Here is a 12,682-nt window from a genome sequence, read left to right on the forward strand (position 1 = left end):
CTATATTGACTATATTAACTATTTTGTGTTAACAGTATATTGTATAACTATATATTGAAAAGGCAAAATGCTGTAACTTATTTCAGAGAAAATAATTATGTTGGCAAACCCCAAATTGTACACTGTAGACAGGTCCTAGGAAAAGAAGATTTAATTCATAGTGGACAAGAGGTTAGCTTCTGTTTTCAGCCATGTGCTATTTCAAGAATTAAACGTCATGAATAATACAGGATATAAGAGGAATAGTCTAAAGACGGAAAAGCACATTTTGATTAGGAAAGAGAATTTAAGGCTTAAGTCTTTTTTTTTTTTAAGGAAAACTGCCTTATTACTATGAGATAAGAAAATTGTTTCCTTCTTTTCTTCCTTGCTTTCTTCTTTTTCTTTTTTTTAACCTTTTTAATTTTGGATATTTGACCTCTAAGCTGAGATGACTGAAAATGCCTCCTCTGGGCATCAACCTTTTTGAAAGACTTTTTCCCCCTCCCTGAGGGCTTTTTGTCTCTTGGAGGCATTGCCTACATTACTCACCAAGAGGCAAGCATTTGTCCTTGCACTAAATGCTGACATCTCCTGATAAGAGGGAAGCTGCAAAGTAGAAGAATTGAAGGTCAATATGTTGATAGTGGTCTCAAGAGCATTGATGTACATTTGTGTATTGGGGAAGGGGAGAGAAGCTTGAGAGTGGGCCAGTGGGGAGGGGTAAATATTTTGTGATGCTGTCTACCTATGGGCTTATAAAGTTTACAGCTGCATTAGGAGGACAAGCATTACCATTAGCATGAAAAGTAGGGCAGACCTCAGTTGCAAAAGCTTCTAGCCATACACATAGGGCAATACGTAAATGATACACCTTATTGCATTCACCCATTCACCCTCCCCTGTTCATGCTAATTGGAAATTTCAGTCCATTTCAGAGAAGTAACACGACTATCGATCATTTTCCCTGGCACGAATCTTCCTAGAGCTCACGCACTAGCCCATGTGTCTTAGATTTAATATCTGATCACTAGCTGGATTGAAGCCAAGAGGTGGTTCCCAAAGTTGCTGCACATTAGAATCACCTGGGGAACTCTGAGCCCTCCCTGTGCCCAGGCTCCTCCCTAGACCTACTGAATCAAAATCTCTGGGGCTGGGACCCAGACACCAATGTTTTTCTTAAAAGCTCTTTAGGTAATTCAAATGAGCAGCAAAGCTTGAGAAGCAGCCCAATAACGGGAACAAACTTATTTCACACAGATAAAGTGGGGCAATTCATATGTTAAAAGAACATGAATATATGTCCATGCCTCTCTCACGCTTTGTCACAGTTTACCCTTCCCCCTCCCCATATCCTCAAGTCCGTTCTCTAGTAAGTCTGTGTCTTTATTCCTGTTTTACCCCTAGGTTCTTCATGACATTTTTTTTTCTTAAATTCCATATATATGTGTTAGCATACGGTATTTGTCTCTCTCTTTCTGACTTACTTCTACACTGTTGGTGGGGATGTAAATTGGTGCAACCACTATGGAAAACACTATGGCAGTTCCTCAAAAAGCTAAAAGTAGAGCTACCATATGATCCAGCAATCTTACTCCTGGGCATATATCTGGACAAAACTATAATTCGAAAACATACATGCACCCCTATGTTCACAGCAGCACTATTTATAATAGCCAAGACATGAAAACAACCTAAATGTCCACTCACAGGTGAATGGATAAAGAAGATGTGATATATATAAAATGGAATACTACTCAGCTATAAAAAAGAATGAAATAATGCCATTTGCAGCAACATGGCTGGACCTAGAGACTATTATACTAAATGAAGTAAGTGAGAAGGAGAAAAACAAATACCATATGATATCACTTATATGTGGAATCTAGAATATGATACAAATGAACTTATCCATGAAACAGAAACAGACTCACAGACATAGCACACAAACTTGTGGTTCCCGAGGGGAAGGGGGAGGTGGGGGAGTGATGGATTGGGAGTTTGGGATTAGCAGAGGTAACTTATTATATATATGATGGATAAACAACAAGGTCCTACTGTATAGTACAGGGAACTATAGTCAATGTCCTGTAATTAACCATAATGGAAAAGAATATGAAAAATTATATATATGTATAACTGAATCACTTTGTTGTACAGCATAAACTAACACAACATTGTATATCAACTATACTTCAGTAAAATAAATTTTTAAAAAGAAAAAAAACATGAATATATATATATACATATATATATATTTCTTTTTTTCCTCTTTATTCTGTTTGTGTTTCAAATAGGCTTTTTTTTTTCCTTCTGCAAAAAGCGTTATTGTTTCCATTTGGTCCAAGGCTTGGGAGAGGGCTCCAGGGCGGTTACAAAGCTGCCTAGTAGCTGCAGAGCAGGGCTTCAGGCAGAAGCTCTGATGCCAGAGGGGCTCCTCAGAGGCCGCTGGACTTCAGAGACTCCTGTTTGTGCTCGAGGGTGAGCCTTTCAAAGAGATACTCGCCCAGCACAGCCTGCGGACCAGCCAGCCTGCGGAGGTTGGTCAGGTGGTCGCCCATCTTCTTGATGAGTTTCACCTGCTCCTCCAGGAAGCGGCTCTCCAGGAAATCACAGAGGTGGGAGTCTGCGCGGGCGGAACCCAGGGCGCGCAGATCTGATAGTGCCTGGAGCAGGCTCTTCTCCCTAAGAATGGCGGCTTCCACAGCGTCCTGGGTTTTACCCCACTCATCTTGAGAAGGCTTCCGCGCATCCTGGAAGAGGGCGCGGCCACAGCCCTGGTTTTGCATTTTCAAGAGACGCTGCGCGCCCTCACACTTCTCAGCCAGTTGGCGAAAAATGTGGCCCACACTGTCCAGAGTCCCATTGTTGCTGTCGAAATAGAAGTTCAGAGAGAGGTAAGTGTCCCCAGATGCATGTTGAACAGGCGGTGGACGGCGGCCTCCACCTCGATGGAATAATTCTGACGAACCTGGGAACTCGTGGTTGATCAGTGATAAGGAGCTAAGCTCAAAAAACGGTGTTGGCCTGTCCTGGAGGCTGAGGATAGCTGAGTGGCTGATTCCAAAGGTTGCGACAGGAAGAAAGGTTGGAAGGTGGTCGGGGGCTGGAGCAAGGTGCGTCCCTGGGTCTGTTCATTCCAAACACTGTTGAAGCAAAAGACAGAACTGCAGGACTGCCGAGCGCACTGCCTCAAATAGGCTTTGATATAAATGAACCAGAAGTCCAAGCAAGGACAAAACTTACCCTTCCCCCCGCCAAAATAGCTGGCGATACTAGAATCTAGACCTGGGAAGGGATTCTTCCATTACTTTCTGAACATTCCAAGCCACTAGAGCAGTGGTTCTCAAAGTATGGTCACCTTGTAACCAAGCAGTACCCTATGGGGCCTTCCTAGGACAGACCCATCCCCCATATCCTCTGCTGTAGTTCCTCTCTGAAGTACTCAGATAATAGTATCTCAGGCATATTTCTTGAGTTTTCAGATGCTAAAAACCACCACCCAATGGAAGAAATTAACTCCTTGATGATCATGAGCACGTAGCCCCCAGACCTTCTGGCACCTAAGGATGGATAATGTTACCTGCCCTGTGGCCTCCACATCAACCAATCAGAGGATTGTGCACGAGCTGATCACATTCCCTGGGACGTCCCTCCCTCACCTGGCCTTTAAAAATGCTTTGCTGAAATCCTTTGGAGATTTCAGGGTGTTTTGGAACTCGGGCCACCCCTCTCCTTGCTCGATCCTGCAATAAACCTTTCTCTGCTCCAGACTCCAACCTTTAGGTTTGTTTGGCCTCACTGTGCTTCAGACACACGAACCTGCATTCGGTAACAACCTGACCAGTTTTACCAGCGTCCCCTGATAACGTGTCAGATATTCAAGTTTTAGGGCCCTGTCCCAGCCCTATGCAATCAGCAACTCTGGTGGGGCTCAGTGATCTCTGTTATAACAGGCCCTCCAGATGATTTTTATTCACCTTAAAGTTTGAAAATATCTGCATTGTCAGCTGGCCAAAGCGTCCACCAGCAGGTGAAGGGGAGTGGTGCCTGGAAAAGATAGGGACCAGCCAAGGCAAGTACAGCAGCATTTGCCGTGGTAGTAATGGAGAATGCCTTTTCTCCACTGGTTGGCACAGACTAGGATCTGGGAGCAGTGGCAGGGTTATTTAGGATGCTTTACATTTCAATGTAGAGGGACCGCTGTCCTGGTTTGCCAGGGACTTGCCCTGTGTGAGCACTTAAAATCTCATCCTGGCAAACCCCTTAGCCCTGGGTTTGAAAAACGTAGGGAATAACATGAAATTTAGGGGAAACATGATCTAGGTTTTGGGCAAGTCACAAGTGCTAATTAAAGCTAAGCAAGTATGGACAACACTAGCATTCTTTAGCCCTTTGCGGGGAGGTAAATCTGATTGGGTGAAAGGACTTACTGTTAAGAGATCTTTGTAGAAACATCCCCTTCTGCTTAGTCCGCTGGTTCTCAGTTCTGGCTAGACGTTGGCATCGTCTGAGGAGATTTAAAATGATTTTATTGGTCTACGATGACCAACCGTCAGTGTGAGGGTTTTTAAAAAGTGCTTCAGATGATTCTAATGCACAACCAAATTTAGGTGCCACTGCTTAAGCTTTTGAACCGCTGCTGCATATTTTCACCTCATCTTCCTATGAGAATATCCAACTGTAGTTGAGGTTTGTTTTTTTTTTCTTTTTCTAACTGTCTTATTATAAGATTTACTGTCTTAAATAAGGTTGAATGTACAGAAAATCTTGCTAGTCCATCTGGTATAGCTGGATACTTAGAATAATATAGTTAAGATATATACCATTTAAGTATTGTGACTGGCCTTTTTTGAAATTAACATATGCATTGAATTAGTATGTTCTCTTTTGAAGTTGTTATGTTGGGGAGCTATACCTCTAATCTGCCATTGCTAAATATCTGGACACCTCTTATTAGGAATTGCTTTTAGAAATCTTTAGGGATTAAAACCAAGATTGCTGTATTATTTGTACTGGAACCACAAAAACCTCACAGAGTTCCCCCGCTGTACCTTCTACCCCCACTCTAACCCTTGGCAACTTCTAATCTGTTCTCCGTCTCCACAGTTTTGTTATTTTAAGAATAATATGTAAACATAATCATGAATTACTTAATCTTCGGAGATCGGCTTTTCAAAATTTTTCCCTCGGCATCATTCCCTTGAAGTTCATTTCAATTTTTGCGTATATTAATAATTTGTTCCTTTCTGTTGCTCGGTAGTATTCTATCATAAGATTTTATCACAATTTGTTTCAACATTCATCCACTGAAAGACATTTGGGTAGTTGCCAGTTTTTGGCTATTATAAATAAAACTGCTATGAACATTTATGTGTAAGTTTCTGTGGGAACTTAATTAAGTTTTTGTTTCTTTTGGATAAATGCTCAAGAGTACAATTACTGCGTTGTAGGGTGAATCTACTTTTAGGATTAAAAGAGACTGTCAAGCTGTTGATCAGAGTGGCTAAACCATTTTATTTTCCCACCAGTGATGTGATATAATTTTTCTATGTACTCGCCAGCATTTGATGTTGTCACTATACTTTAATTTTAGTTACTCTCTGACATCTCATTATGGTCTTAATTGGCATTTCCCTAATGGCTAATGATGCTGAGCATCTTTTCATGTGCTCCTTTGCCGTGTGTATATTCTCTTCCATGAAATGTCTGTTCCTGTCTTCTGCCTATTTTCTAGTTGGATTTTTTTAAGTTGTTTGGAGAGTTCTTTGTATATTATAGATACAAGTCATTTGTCTCATATGGGATTTTCAAATATGTTTTCCTACTGTGTAATTTGAGTTTTCATCCACTTAAAAGGATCTTCTATGAAGCATTTTTAACTCATTTTGATGAGATCCAATTTATCAGTTTTTGCCTTTATTGATCATACTTTTGGTGTCAAGTCTAAGAATTATTCCCCTAGTTCTAGATGGCAGACATTTTCTCCTATTTTTTTTTCTAAAAATGTCCTGCTTTTACATTTAAGATTATGATCCACTTTGATTTAATTTTTGTGTAAGGTGTGGAGGTTAAGGTTCATTTTTTGTTTGTTTTTGTCGAGGGATGTCCAACTGTTTCAGTACCAATTTTTGAAAAGTCTATTCTTCCTTGATAGCTTTTGCACTGCTGTCAAAAACAAGTTATATGTATTGATGTCAGTCTATTTCTGGGTTCTCTATTCCATTCCATTGATCTATGTATCTACCCTCCATCATTACTGCAAACTTTTGAAATTGGGTAGATTAATTCCTCCCATTTTCATCTTCCTTTACAAGTTGTTTTAGCTATTCTTCAGCCTCTTCTTACCATATAAATCTTAGAATAAACTTGTCTATATCCACAAAAACCTTGAGGGCATTTTAAGAGTAATTGTGTTAAGCCTCTTAACTTGGGGAGAATTGACATCTTTCTCATGTTGTGTTTTCTAATCCATGAACAAGGTATGTCTCCCTATTTGTTTGCGACTTAAAACTTTTTCTTCATCAGCATTTTGTAATTTTCAGTCTAGAGGTCCTATAAATGTCTTATTGGGCTTATATTTAAGTATTTATTTAGGTCAGTTGTAAATGGCATCACATATTTTTATTTAAGCTTCTACACATTTGTTATTAATATATAATTTGATAAAATTGTGGTGATCTTGTACTCTAAATCATTTACAAACTAATATTATTTCTCAAGCTTTTTGTGGATTCCTTGGTATTTTCTCCATTTAGATTATCATCTCATCTTCAGATACAGATAGTTTTACTTTTCCTTATTCAGTATAATAGGATATATTGCTATTCAACATTCAGTAGGATATGTTCCTTCCTATGCAACATAGTAGGAATAGTCCTTTTATCTTTTAAATAAACTTTTAAAAAATTTAACTTTTAAATTTATGTATTTATTTATTTTTGCTTTATTTTCTTACTAGAACCTCCAGTGATATATTTAATAAAAGTGGTGAGAGCAGATATCGGTGCCTTGTTTCTAATCTTACAGAGAAAGCATCCAGTCTTTCACAGTTAAATATCATGTCGGTATAGGTTGTTTGTAGATCATCTTTATGAGTTTCAGTATGCTCCTTTTCTATTCCTAGTTTGCTTGGAGTTTTTTTTCTTCTTTTCTTAAAATCATGAATGGGATTGGATTTTGTCAAATGCTTTCTCTGCATTAATGGATAGGATCACATGACTTTTCCCCCTTAATCTATTGGATATGGTGGATTACACTGTTTAATTTTCAAATATTTAACCAACTTTGCATAACTGGAATAAATCCCACTTGGTCATGGTATATTATTCTTTTCATATATTTCTGGATTTAATTTGCTAATATTTGGCTGAGGGTTTTTCAGCCAATTTCATAAAAAATATTGGTCTGTAGGTTTCTTCTTTCTATACTATCCCTGTCTGGTTTTGGTATCAAGGTAATACTGGCTTCATAAAATTAATTAGAAACTGCTCCCTCTACTTCTATTTCTTATCAAATCATGTAAAATTGGTGTTAATTCTTTAAGTCTTGGGTAAAAGTGAAACATCTAAGCCTGAACATTTCTTTTGGGAGTTTTTAAATGAAAAACCAGTGTTTCTAATGGTTACAGGAAAATTGAGATTATCTATTTCATCTTGGCTGAGTTTTGGTAGTTTTGGGTGTAGAAACATTGGCCCATTTCATCTACATTTTTGAATTTATAGTGTAGACTTGTTCATAGTAACTTGTCCCTCATTAACCTGCAGGATATGTCATGGTATCCCTGGTTGCATTTCTGATATCTGTGATTTGTGCCATCTCTCTGTTTAATCTTTATCAGTCTTTCTAGATCTTTATTGGTTAGATTGCTTATTTCAAAGAACCAGCCTTTTGTTTCATTGATTTCCCCCCCTATTTTCCTGTTTTCAGTTTCATGGATTTCTGTTTCATCTTTATTATTTCCGTCTTTCTGCTTGTTTAGTGTTTTTTCCTCTTCCTTTTTTACTATTTTAATATAGAAAATTAGATTATTGCTTTGAAATATTTTCTTTCCCAATTTAGTGCTATAAACTTCCCTTTCAGCATTGCTTTCACTTCATTCCGCAAACTTTGGTCTGTTATATCTCCATTTTCTTTTATTCTATGCATTTAAAAATTTTTTCCTTGATGCTGTCTTTTTTACCCATGAGTTATTTGGAATTGTGATGTTTAGTTTTCATGTGATTGAAGATTTTCCTGTTGTCTCTCTCTTATTGATTTCTAGTCTGATTCCATTATGGCTAGAGAACATACTCTCTATGATTTTAATTCTTTTAAATCTGCTAATGGTTTTTTATCACCCAGTATATGGTATATGAGTGAATGTTCCATGGACACTTCAATATGTATTCTGCTCTTACTGAGTGTGTTCTTTAAATGTCAGTTATATCCTGTTGATTGATGATGTTTTCAGTTCTTCCATATCCTTGCTGATTTTTCTCTCTGGTAGTTGTATAAATTGCTGTGTTGAAGTCTCAAATAATAATTGTGGATTTAAAACTTTCTCCTTTTACCTTTTTCAGTGTTTGCTTCATGCATTTTGAAGTTCTGTTGTTTGGTGCACACACATTTAGTATCACTAGGTCATCTAGGTGGATTATTCCTGTTATCTTTATGTAATGACCCTCTTTGCCCCTAATAATTTCCTTTGCTCTGAAGTCTACTTTATCTGATATTAATATAGCCATTCCTGCTTTTTCTGATTAATGTTCACATGATATATCATTTTCATCCTTTTACTTTGAAGTACCTATATCATGATGTTGAAAGTAAGCTTCTTATAGACAGTATATAGTTGGATCATGCTTGCGATTTTTTAATCTACTCTTCCAATCTCTGTCTTTGACTTGGTTATTTAGATCATTTACCATTAATGTAATTATTGCCATGTCAAAGATTTGGTCTACCATGTTATTTTTTGTTTCGTCTTTTACCTTAGTTTCTCAATCCTGTGTTTCCCTTATTTTTCCTTCTTGTGGGTTACTTAAACATTTTTTTTTTCTTTCAAAAGTTTATTTAGTATCAAGCAAGGGGAGACTTTGCTTAACACTACAGAACATTTCAAGACTTGAGTTACAAAAGAATACCACATTATTTGCACTTGTAATTGGCTTCCCTTTTTACGCATGTTGGCAAGAGAAAAAAAAAACTAGCATATGGCTGAAAGATAAAATAACTAAATTTCTATGGAAACCTTTAAAATGAAAGGTGAGGCTTATGTTAAAAGGATGGATTAACATATTTAGTAAACCTATCTTTTTTGTTTAACACTAGTTAATCAAAGTTATTTTTTTCCTTTTGATGACCTATTTTTTCATATACAGACTGGAAATAACAAAATTTTACATGTCTTTTTTTTTTTTCTGCCCAGGTTGATGTTTCAACAAAGTAATTTTAAATTCCATCCATTCAGATGTTAAGCATTTTGATTTATTTAAAAAGGGATTGTTCATAGAAAACAATTACTTTGAACAGTATACAGGACTGGTGGAGACTGGCTATGTCACAACATCAGACAGTACAATCAGTATCTGCTGTATGGCTGGTCTCTGTAGACGCCCTTTGCTGTCCTTGCCGAGGGTGCCTTGTGTCTTGAGTTTGTCCACTCCTCTTGCCCGTAGGAATCATAAGTCTCTTCACTGAGTCCGTGTCCATAATCATAGTAATCAGCACCACTTTGGGCTGGGGCGCTATAGCTGTTATCATAGGAATCATAACTCTGTTCATCATAAGCAGCGCCATATCCATCATCATAGTCATAATCTCCATAGGTCTCTTGTGTTGGGGGCGGCGGTGGAGGTCTGTACCCAGTTGGGGGGACACCTCTTGCTCTGGGAGTGAGAAGTCCTCTTCCTCGACTCACTGGCCCTCGGGTGGAAAGGATTCCTCTGGAAGTCGGCGTCCCTCGCGGTACCCCGACTCCCACTGGCCGGGCCGCGACTCCTCCCCTTCCCCTGGTTATTGCTGGGGTTGGTACACCTCTTGTACGCAAGGTAGGTTTCCCTCGAACAACTGGTACATCTGCATTTTCTGAACCACCATTCAAATATGTTAATTCCTGGAGCTGTGCTTGCCTGATTTCATCATTATAGTCCGGAATGAGGAACTTTTTGATTTCCTCCAGAGCATGTCCTATCCGGGCATAGGCTTCTGTGGCGGGGCAAACACTTCAATCAGAACATGGAGATCATCATTGAGGTGGAAGTACTTTGCTTCTCCACTTTTCCTCAACTCTTCTTCCTTTGCCTTGTCTCTCATGGAGCCTTTTCCAAGGATGGACATTTTTGTGAAGGTTTCTTCTTGCAAGCTCTTCAGAGAATTGCCACGTGGCCCCAAAAGTTTTCCCACAAAGTTGAACTTAGGGAGCTGTTTTACAGGAATCAACACTTTCTGTCCCAGCTTCATGTTCTTATTAATCACCACATCAATGTACTTTTCTTCGTCCTTGCCTTCTCCTTTGTGAAACTTTTCTATTTCTTGGTTCACCAGCCGCAGGGCGTGCGTGAAGGAGGGGTCCAGGGAGTCCTTCTCCGCCATCAGCTCCAGCAGGTACTTCTCCTCCATGCTCGCCGGCCGCCAGGGCCCGGGACGCGGACTCGAGGCGGGCGAGCAGCGCCGGCCACGCAACCCCCGACCCCGCCCGCGCCCTAGCGGCGCGGAACCCGGGCCGGATGCCGCGGCCGGGGCGCGGCGGAGCCAAGCCGGGCGGTCGACCTGGCGGCGGCGGCGGCAGCGGCGATGGCGGCGCCGCCGGCGATGGCGGCGCCGCGAGGCGGGAAGCGGCCGCACAGCCCCGGTCCCCAGGGGGTGGCCGCCGACTGCCCCGCGCTGGCGGCCACTGCCTCCCGGACGCGGTCCCCGAGCTCCCGCCACGGGCCGGCGCGGTCAGGCGGGCCCTCTTGCCGGGCTGGCGGCACACTCTGCGAGCCTGAGGCAGTCCCGGGCGAACCCCGCCAGCCGGCGCCAGCGCCAGCGCCGAGCTCAGCCGCCACCCGCACGCCGCGCGCCGCCCCGCGTTCTCCGAGCTCTACTTAAACATTTTTTAATAAGTCCATTTTAATTTAATTCATTTATAATCATTTGTGTATACTGTTTGTATAGTTTTCTTAGTGGTTGCTTTTGGCATTACAGTATACATATGTAACTTATCATAGCCTACTGGAATCAGTGTTTCATTACTTCAAGTGAAGTTTCAAAATTTTACTTCCATTTAGGTCTCTTAATATTCCCCAGTTTTAAAGTATGATTTTCTGTAGTATTTCCTTTCTCTACATTGAGAACCCCATCAGATGGTGTCATCATTTTTGCTTTGACCATCATATAGAATTTAAGAAACTCATGAGGCTAATGATAGTCTCATATTTACCCCATTTGTTTTCACCCATTCCATTGTTCCCCTTTTCTTTCTGAAGTTCCCAGTCTTCTGTTATTGTTTATGCTTTCATAACAGTAGGTGATATCTTGGATTTCCAGTGCAGCTGGATATGAGTTTCAGGAAACACTGAGCCTGGCTCACTTAATGCTACTGAGTTGGAGGGTTTGTATATGTTGGGCCTGTTGGCACAGCAGATGCTAGCAGATTAGACCAATGTTGATGGGACTAGTGCCACAGGAGGATGGGTTCCCATTCAGGCTATGCTGCTGCTACAGTAGATCAAGTCCCCCTCTACCCCAAGTGTGGGGCAGTGACCTGCTGCTGTCACTGCTTTGTATTATGCGGCGAGCCGCCTCCGACCAGCAGAATGACGAGTCGCCACACGCAAGATTCTTCTCGTATCACACTTTATTGGAGCACAGCTTGGTTAAAGAAAAGATGGAAGGAAGACCCCGCAATCCTATAGCAGTCTGCTTATATAGGGATTAAGAACATGTGTCGCTCTGTGATTGGCTTTCGCTGATGGTGCGACTTGTGAGCCAGCATCGGATAGGTCGCTACTTTAAAACCTCATTAGTATACTTAGCGCAAGCGCAGTGGCCACAGGAAGGATGATTCAGCTTGCTTCAGCTTCCTGCTGCGTGGCAGTTAGCTGACCGCGCCCTACAGTATTAGGCTCCTTTTGCCTCAGGTGTGTGGTGGGATCCCTTGGAAGCTGCTGCTGCTGCTGCTGTCAATCACAAGGTTAAATTCATTTCAGAAATACTTAAGTATAAATATATAGCCTGGCTCTTGTAGGACCTCTGTATTTTTTTTATTGCTTTCATACAAATTATCCCAAATTTAGTGACTCAAAACAACGTAAATCTATTACCTTACAAGTCTGACATTGGCCTCAATTGAGTAAAAGTGTTGGCAGGATCGACAGATGAATGGATAAAGATGTGGCACATATATACAATGGAATATTACTCAGCCATAAAAGGAAATGAAATTGAGTTATTTGTAGTGAAGTGGATTGACCTAGAGACTGTCATACAGAGTGAAGTAAGTCAGAAAGAGAAAAACAAATACCATATGCTAACACATATATATGGAATCTAAAAAAAAAAGAAAAAATGGTTATGAAGAACCTAGGGGCAGGGCAGGAATAAAGACGCAGCCATAGAGAGTGGACTTGAGGACACAGGGATGGGGAAGGGTAATCTGGGATGAAGTGAGAGAGTGGCATGGACATATATACACTACCAAATGTAAAAGAGCTAGCTAGTGGGAAGCAGCCACAAAGCA

General features: G+C 40.6%; 1 protein-coding gene and 2 pseudogenes across 1 annotated transcript in view; all 3 read right to left on the reverse strand.

Moving 5' to 3' along the window:
• Positions 1–12,682, reverse strand: part of LOC137210076 (uncharacterized) — a 114,325-nt gene that overhangs the window by 15,650 nt on the left and 85,993 nt on the right. The gene's annotated exons all lie outside the window — the stretch shown is intronic.
• Positions 1,413–3,807, reverse strand: LOC137210075 (ferritin light chain pseudogene; annotated as a pseudogene).
• LOC137210227 (KH domain-containing, RNA-binding, signal transduction-associated protein 3 pseudogene) lies at positions 9,009–10,665 on the reverse strand (annotated as a pseudogene).

Source organism: Pseudorca crassidens, chromosome 17 (genome assembly GCF_039906515.1).
Source record: "Pseudorca crassidens isolate mPseCra1 chromosome 17, mPseCra1.hap1, whole genome shotgun sequence".
NCBI lineage: Eukaryota > Metazoa > Chordata > Mammalia > Artiodactyla > Delphinidae > Pseudorca > Pseudorca crassidens.